A 16,440-nucleotide genomic window follows, 5' to 3' on the forward strand; every position below is an offset into this window, starting at 1 on the left:
ATTTTCTCTTTTATTTTATTTTGTTTTTCTTTCCCCCACTGCACAGCAGGGTAGGCCTGGCCCATGGGATCCACCTACTTCCACTCCACTGGTTATGACACCAAGGCCCAGCACATCTGAGCCACAATCTGGTAGCACCCCATGTGCTGCACTGCACTACCTGGCCACTCAGGTGCTTCTGTCCCTGAGGACAGGCCTGTGGTTCCCTCCAGGAGCAGTGACAGAGAGGGGTGATTTTATCACCTTAGAAAAACTGCCGGGGATGGTGAATAGGATTGTGTGCCACACTGTGGCTGCACACCATTGCCAGATGGAGACACTGGTCTCCATCATTCTACTGAACAAGACAAGGAGATACAAATGTTGGTCACTGCAGTCATCGGTGTAGTGAGGTGACAATGATGACAGTCCAGTGGGTAAGGACTCAATTCTCACTGTCATCCAGCTTGACATCCATGGGTTTGTAAGTCGACATACTTACCCTAACCATGGTGTTCACCCACATCTTGTGTTCTTCTTCACAGTCCCTGTCTCTTGTCTTTATGTCCTGTCTGCCAGCAATTGCTTCCTCACTTTGCCAAATTACCTGTCTCAAACATACCTGTGTCCATTCCCCAACATCCTTTTCACTCTCTTAAAAAAAAATAGGATACCTGTTCCAAAAACAAATTGTCCCATACATAGCTCTCCATGTCACACACATGTCTACTTGACACACTTAACTGAATCCAATTGGCTATACAGCATAATTAAGTTATTGTCACATCTCTCTCTGGAGGTGATGGTCCAAATTCAACTAATCTGCACATATGATCAGTTTTTCAGGGCATATTCTCAGTATACATACATACATGTGTTGTCCATCTCTTCAAAGCAATAAAACCCTGGGGCTCAATATTTTTATACACATATATCAACCACACTACAAAGTGTAATATATAATGTTGTGTGCTCCCTCATTGACTGGGCCAGTCGGTGGTGCTGACAACCTTGCTCTGCTAAACTCAAACATCCAGCTATGCTCAATCAGGGTACTTGTGTTTTTACACAGCTAGGCTTCTACAAACCTAGGAGACACATATAGTTAGTCTGCTGGCCTCATATGAACCTATGAATCTATGTGCCTATGCAGGCCTCACAACCTGTTGTCCCCACATGGCCTGCTGATATCATCTACCATAAGTTCACCTGCAATCATATAAAAGTCAGACATGTGCCATGGTGCTTGCTAAAGTACTAAGTTCTACAGTCTGTATACTTAAACGGGTAGGGGGTTCTGTTCTCACTGCAGTCAACTTGGTGTGTGTGTGTGTGTGTGTGTGTGTGTGTGTGTGTGTGTGTGTGTGTGTGTGTGTGTGTGTGTGTGTGTGTGCGTGTGTGCGTGTGTGCGTGTGTGTGTGTGTGTGTGTGTGTGTGTGTGTGTGTGTGTGTCTACTCAGTAGAACAGATGTTGTGCTATTCTACAGTTACTTCTCCAGTGGCATGGTTTGCTAGTCTTTTCATACTGGCAGAAACCTACACATCCATTGCATTCAGCCTTTTCAACCTCTTGTCTCCCACATGGCCTGCTGATGTCCTCCACTATAAGTTGACTGGCAGACATGCAAATGTCAGGCATGTGCCATGGTACTTGCATATAGTATTGTGTTCTGTAGTCTGTGTGCTTAGATAGGGGTTCTGTTCTTACTGCAGTCAGGTGTGTGTGTGTGTGTGTGTGTGTGTGTGTGTGTGTGTGTGTGTGTGTGTGTGTGTGTGTGTGTGTGTGTGTGTCTGTGTGTGAGAGAGAGAGAGACAGATATTACAGAGATCTTTTTACACCAGCATGCAGGACACTGTTATCACAATATGCTCAGCAGACAATGCTGAGGTAATCTGATTATTGCATATACAACCATCCCACCAGCCCAGGATCAGACACTTGCCTGGAGCTCAGGCAGATTTCACCTTAAGTTAATAGGAAGTTACTAGGTAGACAACTACTGACAGGTATGCTTTGGGGTACTTCTGATAGGGATGGGGGTGAAGTTTGCCCCAAACTGTCTAGTAGCAGGTTGGTGATGTCCTTAGGGTTGGTATGAGTGGTACCATCCACTACTAGTTGGGCACAAAGTTAGACCATCGCTTTTAGATGTCTGACATAGCTAAAGAATGCTTCCTAATTATTTTTAGCTAGGGATGCTACTTTAGGTTTCTACGTGGCTTTAGAGAACTTTTCAAGATATCTAATTTCCCTGTTTAAGCTGTGAAGAGTGTATTTCCTCTGCTGAGTCAGTTCCCTCTTGTTCTTAGACATTACTTTCTTCCACTTGTTGTATAACATATGTATGTTTGATGCCACTACAGTGGCTTGTTTTCTATGAGGAACTTGTTTTTATCTGTTCATGTTCAGCCAACTCTATACATTTGTAGCTATTTGTACAGGCCATCCGTGTACACCTCTGTATAGCAGTCATTGTTGACAGTGGTAGTAGGGGGTTTGCAACTTTTCATGGCATCTGTTAGGAGCCTATAATTTGCTTTGGAGAAATGTTTCATCCTTTCTGATCTTTATGGGGTGTCGGGTATGATTGTAAATGTGAACAAGACTTGAATTGTGATCTGAACTGACCGGGGGGGGGGGGAGGCAACACACAAGGATCAGTGCAGAGAACCACTATGTTGGTCAGTACTAAGTCTAGGACAGTCAAGCCCCTTGTTTGGGTGCAGACTATCTGTTACACAGCAAGTGTATTAGCAAAGTACAGGAACCTTAGAGTGAGTGAGTGTGTTTATACACATTTATGACTCCAAATCAAATGGAAGGATAGTTGAAATCACACATGACCAGGGTATTTGGCTGTCTACTGAGTGACTCAGTTAGGTCCAAGTAGGCAGAGTGGTACTTCTGGTTCAGGGTTGGGACCTGTAGCTATCAATGATATGGAAGGGGGTTTTACATACAGTTAGTTGGATTTGGTGTAGTGCTACAAAGTCTTAATCTTTGACCATTCTTGCAGTGTATTTGTGTTTAATCAAGATGCATACACCTACACCTTTGCTTCTTTCACATTTGTTTTGATGTGTGAACATTGGAAGGCACTGTACCCCTGCATGGCCAGGGTACTCTCTGCATCCTTGAACCACGTCCGTGTGACTGCACAGGCATAGGCATCTTCCAAGGTAAGGAGTTCTTCCAGTGAGTGCAGTTTCTGATTTACACTCCTTGCATTAAGCAGCATAATCAGCAATTTGTCTGTGGTAGATTCTTTTACATTGGGACTTTACTTCTGTCATTGCTGAAAAAGGCCACTATGGTGGAGGCAAGCACCTTCATACAGTACAGTGAGGTACGTCCCCAGTCATTCACTGCAATATGGACTATGACAGAGTCATAACAGTGCTTGTTGTTGAAAGACTTCAGTGCATGCATGATCTGACGGAACCTGGCACCTGTCAGGTAGCTGAATGTGACCATCTCCTTGTCCACCTTGGTGAGGGGGACATCTGTGCGTTTCACTATGAAGTCACTTATTACCAAGACATTTTGTTTTGAGGTGTTTTGCCTGAGGGGTTTATTGTCTGAGACATTGGTGTGTGTATTATTATGTGTAGATAATTCTGATGGGTCTGCACTGTGTGCAGTAGGTTTGCACCTTGGAGGTCTCCAATCTTTAGTTAGGTTGCTAGTGAGTACCTCCAGGTCCCCTTCAGATGGTCAAACTTTTAAAGGCTCGACTTTCACATGGCCAAGACCTTATGATTGAACTTTTAAAAGCTTGAACGGTCTGAATGGGGATCTCCATAGAGAGCGGAACAGGAAGATTTCCCTTTACTGCAATTTAGCATGATCTCAGAGTTGGTATATTTAAATAGCAGGGGGCATGGGGTGCAGGAGAGCTTGCCCCCCTGCTAGCACTGTTTAGTTTTTTTTTTTAGTTTTTTTTTTTTTTTTTTTTTAGATTTATTTATTTTTCACATTTTCAAATATTCAAATTTTTGATCATATGGTCTCAACCATATGAAAGTCAAGTATTTGGATGTTCAATTATGTGAAGCAGACCTGTACCTCCATGTATGTGAGCTTATCTGTTGTGAGATTATGTGCAACAGGTGAATTGTGTGTGCTAACAACATGTTTGATATCTGGTTTGTTGTTATGTGAGATAATGTATTCCAAATTCTTAGTATAGATACAGCTCTCACATGCTGTATTAGTTTGTTTTAGCAGTAACTTATTGTCAGTATACAAAGCAATTGTTCTGTTGCCTCAGATGCCCATGTGCATTAGGCTGTCTAGAGACATGGTGAGAAACTGTCTGCCCCATTATGGAAAGTATATAGTGTAGTAACTAGTGGGGAGTGGGCTAGATGGACCAGGTTTGGGTGTAAGACTAACAAAATGTGTCTATTCTATGAAGGGCTAGAGTTACAAAAATGTGTCAATGTTTTACAATTCACGCCTGAGTTGCTCACAGGGCATTAATGCAAGCTCTGAGCAGCTACAGTAAACTGAGTGCAAACACCCCAAAACACAATGCTAGAATACAAGTGGAGTTAAACTATTTTAAACAAGTAAAACAAGGGAAAGGCAAACGGTGAGCTTTATTCCAGCAATCCCCAAGTCAGATGGGTTCTTTGCTGCACATTTCTGCCACATGAGTGCAGGGGGCCTTCTTACTGTAAGAGGGCTGGTTTTAGTACTCCAATGACACCAGACAGTCTAGATTCAGCAATCCGGAATAGACTCCATGCTGTAAAATGCAGAAGTTCTAAAAATCCAAAAGTGCAGAATCACAATCACAACAGAATAACAAACATCTTAAATAAAGCAGCAGTCCAGTAGAATACTCAGAGTGTAGACAACAAACCTTACTAGTGTGAAATAAATGATCTGTAACACAAGTACTTAAAACAGAACTAAGACACTTTCAAAATAGCAGACACAATAAGCCTTCAACCAGCAATTCTCTGCTTAGAAGGGAATAGGCTATTCTCCCCTACCACAAGAGTCTACACCACAGATCTTCCTAATATAAAATAACTGGTTTGGAGGCCAAGTGCTTAAAGCATAACAAAGACATTTAGAACAACAGTACAATAAGCATTCAACCAGCAATTCCCAGCTCAAAAGGGCAAAATCTACCTTCTCCTCCCACCAGAGTGTAGACTACAAACCTTCATAATGTAAGACAACTGGCCTGAAGCCCAGATGCGTAAACCAAAAATAATAGGCTTAGAATCACAGTTACAATGCAATGTGACATGTCTGTTAACCTATTCACATGCATCATGTCATAGTTAGTAGGCAATGTGTTATCTTGATGAGACCTGTGGTCTGTCAAGCTGGTGCATGTGTCTGTTGAGGGTCCTGCAAGAGAGAGCATTATACTATATTATTGATCTGATAAGTGTGACTACAGTGCTGTCATACAATCTTGAGATCTACATGTGATGGCATGTTTTATGATGTGCACCATACATATGTACTGGAAAACATTAAAGAGAAAGGTTATAAAGTAATGACACACATTGCAGCTCCTGGCTTCATAACCCTTACAAGGGAATACAGTAGAAAGTACTGTCATGATGATGCTATCCACTGTATTATTTGGCAAGGCAAATATAGCTGACAGGTACAATTATCAGTTCAACAACACAGATGCAGATATACAAGGCAGTAATGTAGCTATGTACCCTGTGCATCACACAAAGCTTTTGTATCCCTGAATCCAAACTAGAGAAAGCAGAAATATAGCAGTTATTTGCAAAGGGTGCTGTGGGGAGGGGGGCAGGAGGCCTAGGCTGACAAAAAAGGTCAGTGAGTGTGTGTGAAGGAGAAAGTAAAGCAGGCAGGCTGTTTGCATGTCTGTAGGGGCCTCCATGTAAAAGTGCTGTGTGAAAGTCTGCATGAACAGAGCCAAGCTCAGTGATAGCTCTGCATCTTGGTATATTGGGCAGTTGTGAGCCATGCTTGGTAGACGTGGCAGTTCATCATTGTCACCCTGACCACGGAAACTGTCCCTGCCAGGAGCTGTACTGTCAACTTGATGCCCAAGGTCAGATGGAATGCTGCTACCTGAGTGTGACTGATGTCTGCTGGATGTGCTCTCTTCAGGGGAATTCCCAGGACCATGGCCCCATGGCCTGCCACATCAGGGTGTGGACAGCACACTCCCCAATAGACCAGTGGAAATACTGCCACTATGGGACCGTGATTGGGAATGGCCATGTTGGATCCTAGCAGATGTGGTGGCTGACCTATGGCCATTAGGATGCAGTTCCCCTCCCAGCAGATGTTTCATCACTGACAGTGATTATTCCATGACAGACACCGCTTGGTCCATCACAGACACTGCTCATTCCAGCAAGTCATTCATCCATTCCAGGGAATCAGCGACACTGTGAGGCTGTCATGCATGTCAGTTTGTGTCACATCCACAACTCTGAGCATTTTCCTGGAGTGCCTTTCTAAATGTGCCTGTGCTTCCATGAAGGCCCTAAACATACATTGAGTGACACAAGAAGAGACACCTGCAGCAGGTGGAGGAGGTACAGCAGGCCCTCTGCAAGCACCCATATCAGCCTTCCTGTGTGGCATTTTGCCAACATGTTAGCTACAGCCAGACTCAGCAGGTACTGAATCCCTAGTAGCCACACTTCCCTCCTCAATGTCATCACTCTCCACCTGCCCTATATCTGTGGGCTCAGTGAACTGGGTAGGCTTACTGGCTGTGTCTTCAAAAAGAAGGGAGTGGCTGTACGTCATCCTCTGTGTCAGATTCAACCTGTGCACCCCCTGACTGTGCCTCAGTTTTGCCAACATCATCATCAGTGTCTGATGAGAGACACTGACATCAGGTGGCACAAGGCCCACACTCCCACTGTCTCGATCACCTCTAATAAAAAGGGAGAAACACAGTCATACATTAATACCTGCACTGCTATGGTGTAATATATGCTAAACAACTAACAGTGCTACTACTGTTACAGACATTACAGCAATACACACAAAAGGCCTAAAATGACATATTAGATCACTAGAAATTGATTTGCGGCACTGAAATAACTTGATTTGGCTTACCACCTGCAGGAGGCCCACAGTGCTGAATTCCTGATGGTACTGAAAGAAGTTAAGCAAGAGGTAAGGCCAACATCATCACATTTAACAGTAAGACAGGTGGTACTACATGTACTAGAGGTAAGGCCAACATCATCACATTTAACAGCAAGACAGAAGGTACTACATGTGCTCCTCTCAATCAGCATGATGATTTCATTTACCAAGAACATGGCTGAGAACTTCACTTATCACTGCTTATCACTGTACTAATATTCAACCCCCCCCCAAAAAAAAAAACACCAGTGACACAGAAGTAACTTTCATTTCAATTGTTTTACTATACAACAGTATTGAAGTGGTCATATAACAAAACCTACCTCAAAGTTCTTCTTGGGACTGAGAAGGAGTTGCACCCACATCAATGACATGTTGTGGGACACTCTGCTTTGAGTTGTCCTGTGTCAGGAGATTCTCCAGGAATTCCTCATTGGGGGTGAGAGAAGGTCCTGCAGCAGGCCCACCCCTGGTTACCCTCTGGTCTCAGGCAAAAGCAGCTGCATGCCTCCATGCAGATGTGAGCATGTCAATGGTCCTGTGGCACACCTGCTCATACGTATGGCCATGGTCACCCATGGCATTTATGTTATCAATGATTTGCTGCCATATCCATAGCCTCTCTGGTATATTGGGACAACCTCTTCCAAGAAGGAATGTGCCATGTTAACATTACGTGTCCACTATTATCATGTTTTCTGCCTCACTGAAAGGAGGTCTGTGCCTCAATGACATTTCTAGTCCTGAAACACAAAAGAATGATGATACACCTAACTATCACATAACTGCAAAGTTACTGTTACCAGATAAAACAGTTAACGTAGGCAGTCAGTAGTACCCACTGGAAAAACATAACACATATGACATATGTGAAATACCAACAAAAGGCAGGATACAAAACAAGGAGAGTAGCAAGGGCAACATATCCTTGTATGTGCCATAGTAGTAACTCAACTGTGCCCCCCAAAAGAATAGTCCATTCTTGTTTGTGACATAACAGTAACTTCCCGTTGCTTCCCCCAGCCACTAAAGAACAGGCACATGAGCTATTTTGCTAATAAAACACATTGAAATGATAAATATGCATTCAAAAGACCAGAAATGTTTGTACATATGTATCACACAGCTTACTATGTTCATGTATTGTCAATCATTTATACCTCTAAAATGGCTCGGCAGACATGGCCATGCCATCACTACACTTCTAACTAATGGATACAGATAACAGTGTAAAAGGCTTTTCTTCACATTATTCATTAATATATTCCAGTGTATGCATTATGCAGGTAAAAAAGTTCAATACTCCTCTGTAAAGATAGCTTGGAAAATAGTATGCTTTGCTGAAGATGTAGCAAGTATCCTCACCATCAGTTTGGCTAATTACACATTTTCTTTTTTATAATGCAATAGATTTTTAATGGACTGCATCTGTCTAGGCTGTATTTCAGAGATGCTAATTACAGCATAAGCAGCTGAACTGCATGCAAATCAGCCAATCTGGTATGCTATTCACTAAGTTACAAAGCAATTATTTAGACTCCATGCTTGTTTTTCCTGTGGATTTCAAAAGCAGTGGAGTACAGCCACAGAAAGCCTACACAGACAGAATGTTAGGAGCTGCTGTTGTTGCTTAACTCCATTTGCATGTCTTACAGGCTGCAGTCAAAGCTGATGCCAATAGGCCTAGGCCAAGACAGAGAAGAGTTTTCAGGCCACGTTTAACTTATCACAACATACATGACATGGACATTGTAGCATGCTATAGGGTGGACAGGGACACAATACAAGAACCATGAGACCTCTGCTGGTCTCAACTCAAAGCCACAGCCTTTATCTCCCTGTTAGAAAAATGTGTAATAGTAATATGCATGCTTAGTGCATTCGAGGTTTAAAAGAGTTAATACATTTATTCTGTTCACACTGCATGAATCTGCACAGCTATTAGAAACTTAACAAGAAGCATTTCATTTCTGCTAATGTCATGAAAATAGCAAGAGACATTTAATTTCTGCTAATGTCATGAAACTTAACAAAGAGATATTCATTTCTGCTTATGCCATGAGAAAGTATGCAGCTGCTAGAAGCATTGATAAAGAAAGCAATAGATGCTTGAAAGTTTAAACCATAGTCAGCATTACTTGTACCAAAGCTAGAAATGTACCTTGAATCTAGACAAAATGTAACACATGCATTAGAACAGCACAACTGAAGAATTGAAAAGTTATGGTGGGCTAAAATAGCCCAAGGCCAGGTTGTTTTTCTCAAAATGTTTTGCAAAACAGCAGATAATCTAACTTAGTCAGCAATAAGTCTAGTAACATTTTCTGTAGAACATATAGAAAGCTGTGTCTAACTACATCAGCAATAGAATAGTAACATTTTCTGTGTGACAGGAAGAGAACTGTATAAGAATAACATACTAATCACCAGTAATTCAGACAAACCTTGTGCCTACATGCTTTGTCTCCTTGCTGCAAGGAATAAAGGGTGCCTTGCTTGAACCTAACGTGAATTGGTCTTTGAAGTTTTTTCCTTTTACAGATTGGTCCTTCAGACCAGAACCTCTCTTCACCTCGGATCAGACGGCCAGGTGGTTGAAACCGTATGGGGAAGAAACCAAATCAGTTCTTCTTATATGGAAAGTCCTCCAACTGAATTGTCATTCAAAAGAGGCCAGCCACTTTCTGATCTGCGAAATGGTGATCAATCACGTGGGCTCAGGTAAGGTGAATCTACTTTTTTTCTGTTTTCTGTTTTAGATCAGGGACTAGATGTGTATTGTTTTTGTCAGACTATATTTTTCTTACCAATCAGGGACAAAAAAAAGATTACTGTCTTGTCATAGATCAGGAGAAACAGAATAAGTAGGCAGTCATTCTGAAGAGACTATAACAAAATCCGTGGTACCACATTAAAAAATTAAGAGAAGTTACGTAACGATCAAAGGGTAGAACAAAATGGGTAATAATTGCACAAAAAGACCCCAAAATCCGCCGTTAATGAAAGAAGCAAAATACATGCAGTCGCAGCCCGCCAACAATATTAGATATTATTCAAAATGGGTTGATAAATACGAATTTGACAGAAAATTAGAAAAATCCTCGCTTATCTAACAGCTCAAAACTGATTCTAAAGGTCGGGTAGAAAAGCAACGTCGATTAGGAATTCCTCAGTCACAGGTGGCTTGAGGAAGTAAACCGTAGGGAACAAAAGAACAAAAATTCAAAAGCAATGTTTTTAAATAAGGAGGATAATAACTTAGTAATAGCATCGGAACCTCCGCCTCCCTTACCAGAATATGAAGCAAGTGAACAGGTTAGTCAACCCCCATGATATCCTGTGGTCACTGAAGATAGAGATATTATGAAACTAAAACTGACTAAAATTAGAGATCCCATTGGAACCAGGTCCCCAACAAAGGCAGGTAACTCAGATGAAGGCATTGAGTTATGGCAAATGGTTAAGAATTCCAGATCTATAAGTGAAGAAGAATAAATATGCCCACTTATAGAAGTACCCAATCCTCAGGCAGGTCAAGACAATCAGGACCCAACTATTTTAGTGTATAGACCTTGGACTCTGGAAGATATCCGGAAAGCCACTGAGGGAATTTCCCATCCAAAGGTTAATTTTAGAAAATTCTCAGAAGATTTACAAGGAATGAGGCTGAGTTATAACTTAAATGGCGAAGAGATAGAAAAAGACAAATTGTAGGGCCAGATTGGTACATGATTAGTGGAAACTGGAATCCCCGTGATGCTGCACAAAGACCCCACCCACATAGCAGCGCAGAATTAGACACCAGAGTAACAGGTCTTACAGACCACATCTCTGAAAAATGGAAACCTAGGGCAGACTGGACTTACATTAATCAATGCATCCAACAAGAAGGTGAAACAAATGACCGGTACTATGCCAGATTGTTAGAGTATTTTAATAACCACTGTGGAATGCAGGTTCCTGAAGATCAAACACAAGATTCCCCATATGAACAGCAGTTAAAGAATGCATTTTTAAAGGGCAGTATTGCACCTATAAGCAGTTTTATTACAAAACACATGGTAGACCATCATACAAGTAGGTTACAATCATTACTTGAATATGCTAGGCATGCTGAAAGGCATTTTAATAGCAAAAAGAAAAAGAAAGCTCAAGTATTTTCTGTAGAAGATGGAGCAGAAGTTTATGTAGTACAGTCCAGGAAAAAGGGCAAGAAAAATGCACAGGGAAACAAACAATCTGATCAACGATCAGAGGACTTTGAAGGGCAAAAGAAAAGGGGAGAATGTTTTAAATGTGGTAAAAAGGGACATTTGGCAAGGGATTGCAAGAAAAACAAGAAGGCAACAACGGAAGACAAGGAGGGTGAGGACTGACTATATGGTAGTCAAGAATCACTAGAAGGGGCTAGCGAAGAAAGGACAAATGAGAATGTGATAGAGGGAGTAGAGGAAGTGCAGGAAGTTAGTGACAATGAAGAAAATTAAATATTAGACCTAGCTCTACTGAGCTTGGAGCTTTATTTAGCAGACATGAAACCAGAAGTTACACTCTTGGTAGAAGGGAGGGTTGTCAAATTCTTGTGTGACTCAGGGGCATCATGAACCCTGATACATCCCTCCAAACTGCCAGAAAGCACAGAGTCACCTGATTACATACTGGTCAAAGCAGCTAATGGACAGCTGTATCGGGAGCCTCTCTCCCGTAACATTGCAATAACTGATCCAGTTTCAGGATTGACTCAGAAAAGCAAAATTGTTGTTTCTGCAAAATGCCCAGTAAACCTCTTAGGCAGAGACCTCATGCAGCTATTTGGTATAGCAGTAGTCCCAACCATGCAGGGTATGGAAGCACAGCGACAAATTGATACCTTTGCAGTGCAATCAGAGGGTGAAATGTTTTATTGGTACAGCCAGGACTTGGTTACGACTAGTCCAGGGACTGTGACCAAAGAGTTAATGAATGTAGCCATCAGCAAGTTCCCCTCTCTTGACATTGATAAGCAACACCTGTTGCACTGTATCCTGTATTATTGTAATACACCAGGACCTGATAAGGAATATGAGCAAGAATTATTTAAGAATCATGCAAACAGACTGATATTGCGTAACCTGTACTGGGACACAAAAGGTAACAGTGTAGCCAGCTGTTCATTGCCCCAGGAGTTCTTTGCACTTTATAAATCTAATCAATTACCACATGTTAGCTTAACCAAAAACAGAAATATAGAATGGGCAGACCTAGGAGAAAAAGTCATGAGATGGGAGAAACAGACAGAACTAGAACTGTCAGAACAGGGAATACAAATACAGAAGTTGAATTGGATAACTCAGACCAACCCAGCTGTGCACTTCCAGTCTAGCGAGAACAGCTGATTGACACTCCTGTTAAAGGAGGAAGAAAATGCCTTACGAAATATACCAGAGACCCTCTGGTCAACAGGAAAATCAGATGTAGGACTCATTCATACAGCGGGACCAGTTACTATCACACCAAAGTCAGCATTTAGACCACAAAAAGACAGTATCCCTTAAGAAAAGATGCAGAGGCAGGGATAAAGCCTATTATAGCAGCCTTACTTAAAGGAGGGATACTAGTAGAATCTTCTGAATCACCATGTAACACACCCTTATTTCCAGTTAAAAAGGCAAATGGAGAATGGCGTATGGTCAAAGATTTACAAGCCGTAAATGATGCGGTAATACCAAGGGCATCCACGGTGCCAGACCCACACACCCTGTTGAATGATTTAAAACCTCAACAAAAGTATTTTTCTATGGTAGACATCAGCAATGCGTTCTTTTCAATACCGATACACCCTGATAGCCAATATTGGTTCGCATTCACATTTCAGGGGAAGAGTTATACATATACGGGACTACCACAGGGATATTGTGAAAGTCCAACAATATTCTCACAAGAAATGGCAAGCAACTTGGCGGGATTCACCCCACAAAGAGGCAGTCAGATTTTACTTTATGCTGGTGACATCTTGCTGGCAGCCTCCACCCAGCAGGATTGTATAGAAGATACCATAGCAATTCTACGATTTTTAGCCACTGAAGGACATAAGATAAATAAAAGTAAACTGCAGCTTTGGAAAAAACAAGTCAAATACCTGGGATATGTAATATCCAAGGAAGGTAGAACATTAGATGAGGACAAAAAAATAGCAATTTTGCAAGCACAAAACCCACTACCAAGAAGGAAATTATGTCCTTCCTGGGTACAACTAATTTCTGCCGGAGCTGGATTCCAAACTATGCCTTGGAATCTGCACCTCTGACTGACCTTATATATAAGAAGCCTATGGCAGCACAGGATTTGTTACAATGGACACCAGAGGCAGAATCTGCTTTCTGCAAACTAAAGCAGTTAATAGCATCCTCATTAGTTCTGGGATTGCCAAACTACCATAAACGTTTTTTCCAAGCTGTAGATTGTAAGCAAAGTTACATGACATCAGTATTAACACAACAGCATGGGGATAAGCAACGCCCCATTGCTTACTATTCATCACAACTAGACCCAGTGGCATGATCCTTACCCCACTGTGTACAAGCAGTAGTTGCAGCTGCAATGGCAGTACAGGCTTCAGCCTCAGTAGTCTTGTTCCACCCTCTCACTTTGAGAGTACCTCATGCAGTCGCGATTATTTTACTAAAAGAATAGGTGGCATATCTTTCCCCTGCTAGGCATCTTTCCTGTATGACTATATTGTTGAGCCAACCTCATATGACAATTGAGTGATGCACGACTTTAAATCCTTCTACTCTGCTCCCGACCCCTGCAGATGGCACACCACACTGCTGCCTGCAGGTAATTGAGCAAAAGACACTACCTAGAAAAGATCTCACGGATGTCCCCTTGGATGATGCCGAGGTGACATACTACGTGGATGGCTCGTGCAAAAGGGGTCCTGCAGGACAGAACCTAGTAGGATATGCAGTAGTCTGTGATACTGGGATTATAGAAGCAAAACCTTTACCACACAACTTATCTGCACAGGTAGCAGAATTGATTGCCCTGACACGGGCATGTACCTTAGCAAAGGGTAAATGTGTAAACATTTTTACTGATAGCCAGTATGCTTTTTCTACTGTACATGTTTTTGCGCAACAGTGGAAAAACCGGGAAATGATAACATCTACTGGCAAACCTATAAATCATGCACAGTTTATTTTAGATCTTTTAGAATCTATTCAGTTACCTCAGAAAGTAGCCATTTGTAAATGCACAGCTCACACCAAGCAACAAGATAGGATTTCAAAAGGTAATGCGAGAACTGATACAGCTGCAAAACAAGCAGCCACAGAAGTATTTCTTTTAAATGAGGAATTACAACCCTCTGAGATTTTAGATTTAGATATGTTAAAAACAATGCAGACACTCACTACGCAAGCTGAGAAACAACGATGCATAAAATGAGGAGCAATCCTCAAAAAGGGGCTGTACATCTCTAGAGAAGGGAAACCGATACTACCCTCTAATTTGTTTCGATATGCAGCTTTGTTGAGCCATGAGCAGTGCCATGTCTCAACAGGGGGGATGGTACAGCTGGTGAACCAGGTGTTCACAACGTACGGATTTACAAACTACTCTAAAAAATTTTGTTTGATGTGTCAGATTTGTAACAAACATCATGCACAGGGGGCAATAAACCCCAAGCAAGAGAGTTTCCCTACACCACCATATCAGTTTCACACTATCTGTATGGATTTCATAGAATTGAACAAATGTGAAAATAAGAAGTATTGTCTTGTCATTGTAGATATGTTTTCCAGATGGGTGGAAGCTTTTCCAACCAAAAATCCAGATGCAGCTATGGTGGCAAAAGTACTTGTCAAGAAAATCATTCCTAGGTTTGGTATTCCAGAAAGGATCTACAGTGACAATGGTACACACTTTGTAAATCAAACCATACAGCAGTTGAGTAAGCATTTTGGTATTTCTTTAAAAAATCATTGTGCCTACCATCCACAACCTGCAGGGCTAGTTGAAAGGCATAATGGTATACTAAAAAACTAATTGAGAAAATTAATAGCTGAGACAGGAAAAAAATGGTTATACTGTTTGCCCCTGGCACTGTTGAGCATGAGAACTGTCCCTACAGCAAAAGGATTGACTCCTTTTGAAAAATTATTTGGAAGGGCTTATTACACACCCCAGTGGAAACTTCTCATGTCATCAGACCAGGAAGCTGATTTCACACTAGCTGAATATATGAAAAAGTTGTTGAGTTCTAAACATCTGCTGCAGTCAAATTCTGTTTCCGATAGAAAACAAACCGAGACATCAGAAGTGGCAGTGACGCCCGGAGATTGGGTGTGGAACAAAAACATCAAGAGGAAGAAATGGTCATCGCCAAGGTGGGAAGGTCCCTAACAGGTGCTTCTTTAGACACCCACTGCAGTCAAGATAGCAGAACAAGCTTCGTGGATACACCTGACACACTGCAAGCTAGTTAAGAACTTTGAGTTGGACAAAAATCTTACCTCTCCATCGGGGCCCTCAGCACAAAGTCTGGCTACAAAGGGGGGTCAGATCAATAGGACTGATCCGTCTCAATGCCAGTGAAGAAACCATCGGTGCTGAAGGTCCTATTAGGGCAGAGAGTAAGAGCACGTGTCTGAAATAAAGATGACGGAATCCAGTAAGATCCAAATGCACCTACTTGGAAGAGTCGGAGAAAACAGAAATGCAGAACAACCGTTTCCTCAGAAGTATTGCATAATCATCCTGTTAACTGTACTAGTGACAATAATCTTTTTGTTGTGGCCATTCCTTTTCCCAGCCACACAAATTGAACTGAACAAGCGTGCAGAGTGGCATGCAGAGTGGCACCCAAACTTTAACACTTACCAGGCAATTAAATATGTGTATGCTGAGACCTTCAATGTTTTGAATTGCTGGATTTGCACAGCTTTGCCAACAGCATATGGGGGATTACTGTTAACTTCAGTTCCCCTAGGAGCCAACAAGACCTGGGAAAACTTAATTTATGATACATCAGATGTCACATCACAAGATAAAGTAGCATTGCACTTGTCTGTTCGGCAGAAGGGAACTGTGTGTTTTTACAAGAATGATACAGTTCAGGTGGGTTGGAGCAATTGCAATGTGACTGTTCCCTATAGATGCTACACTAAACCTGATAACATCGGATCCTATTGCAACACAAGCTATGATTCATTTGTTGAACTGATGGACAGGACAATTGGTGAAGTAAAACATAATTACCAAACACAAGTAGAATAGTAGCCAAACTGTAACAAAAACAAAGCTCCGTTCAGACAAACAGGAAAATCTTTAATTAGCAATACATAAAATCCAACCTCATTGAGCGC

Source organism: Protopterus annectens, chromosome 11.part0 (genome assembly GCF_019279795.1).
Source record: "Protopterus annectens isolate FY-2018-M chromosome 11.part0, PAN1.0, whole genome shotgun sequence".
In the NCBI taxonomy this organism is placed as follows: Eukaryota; Metazoa; Chordata; order Ceratodontiformes; family Protopteridae; genus Protopterus; species Protopterus annectens.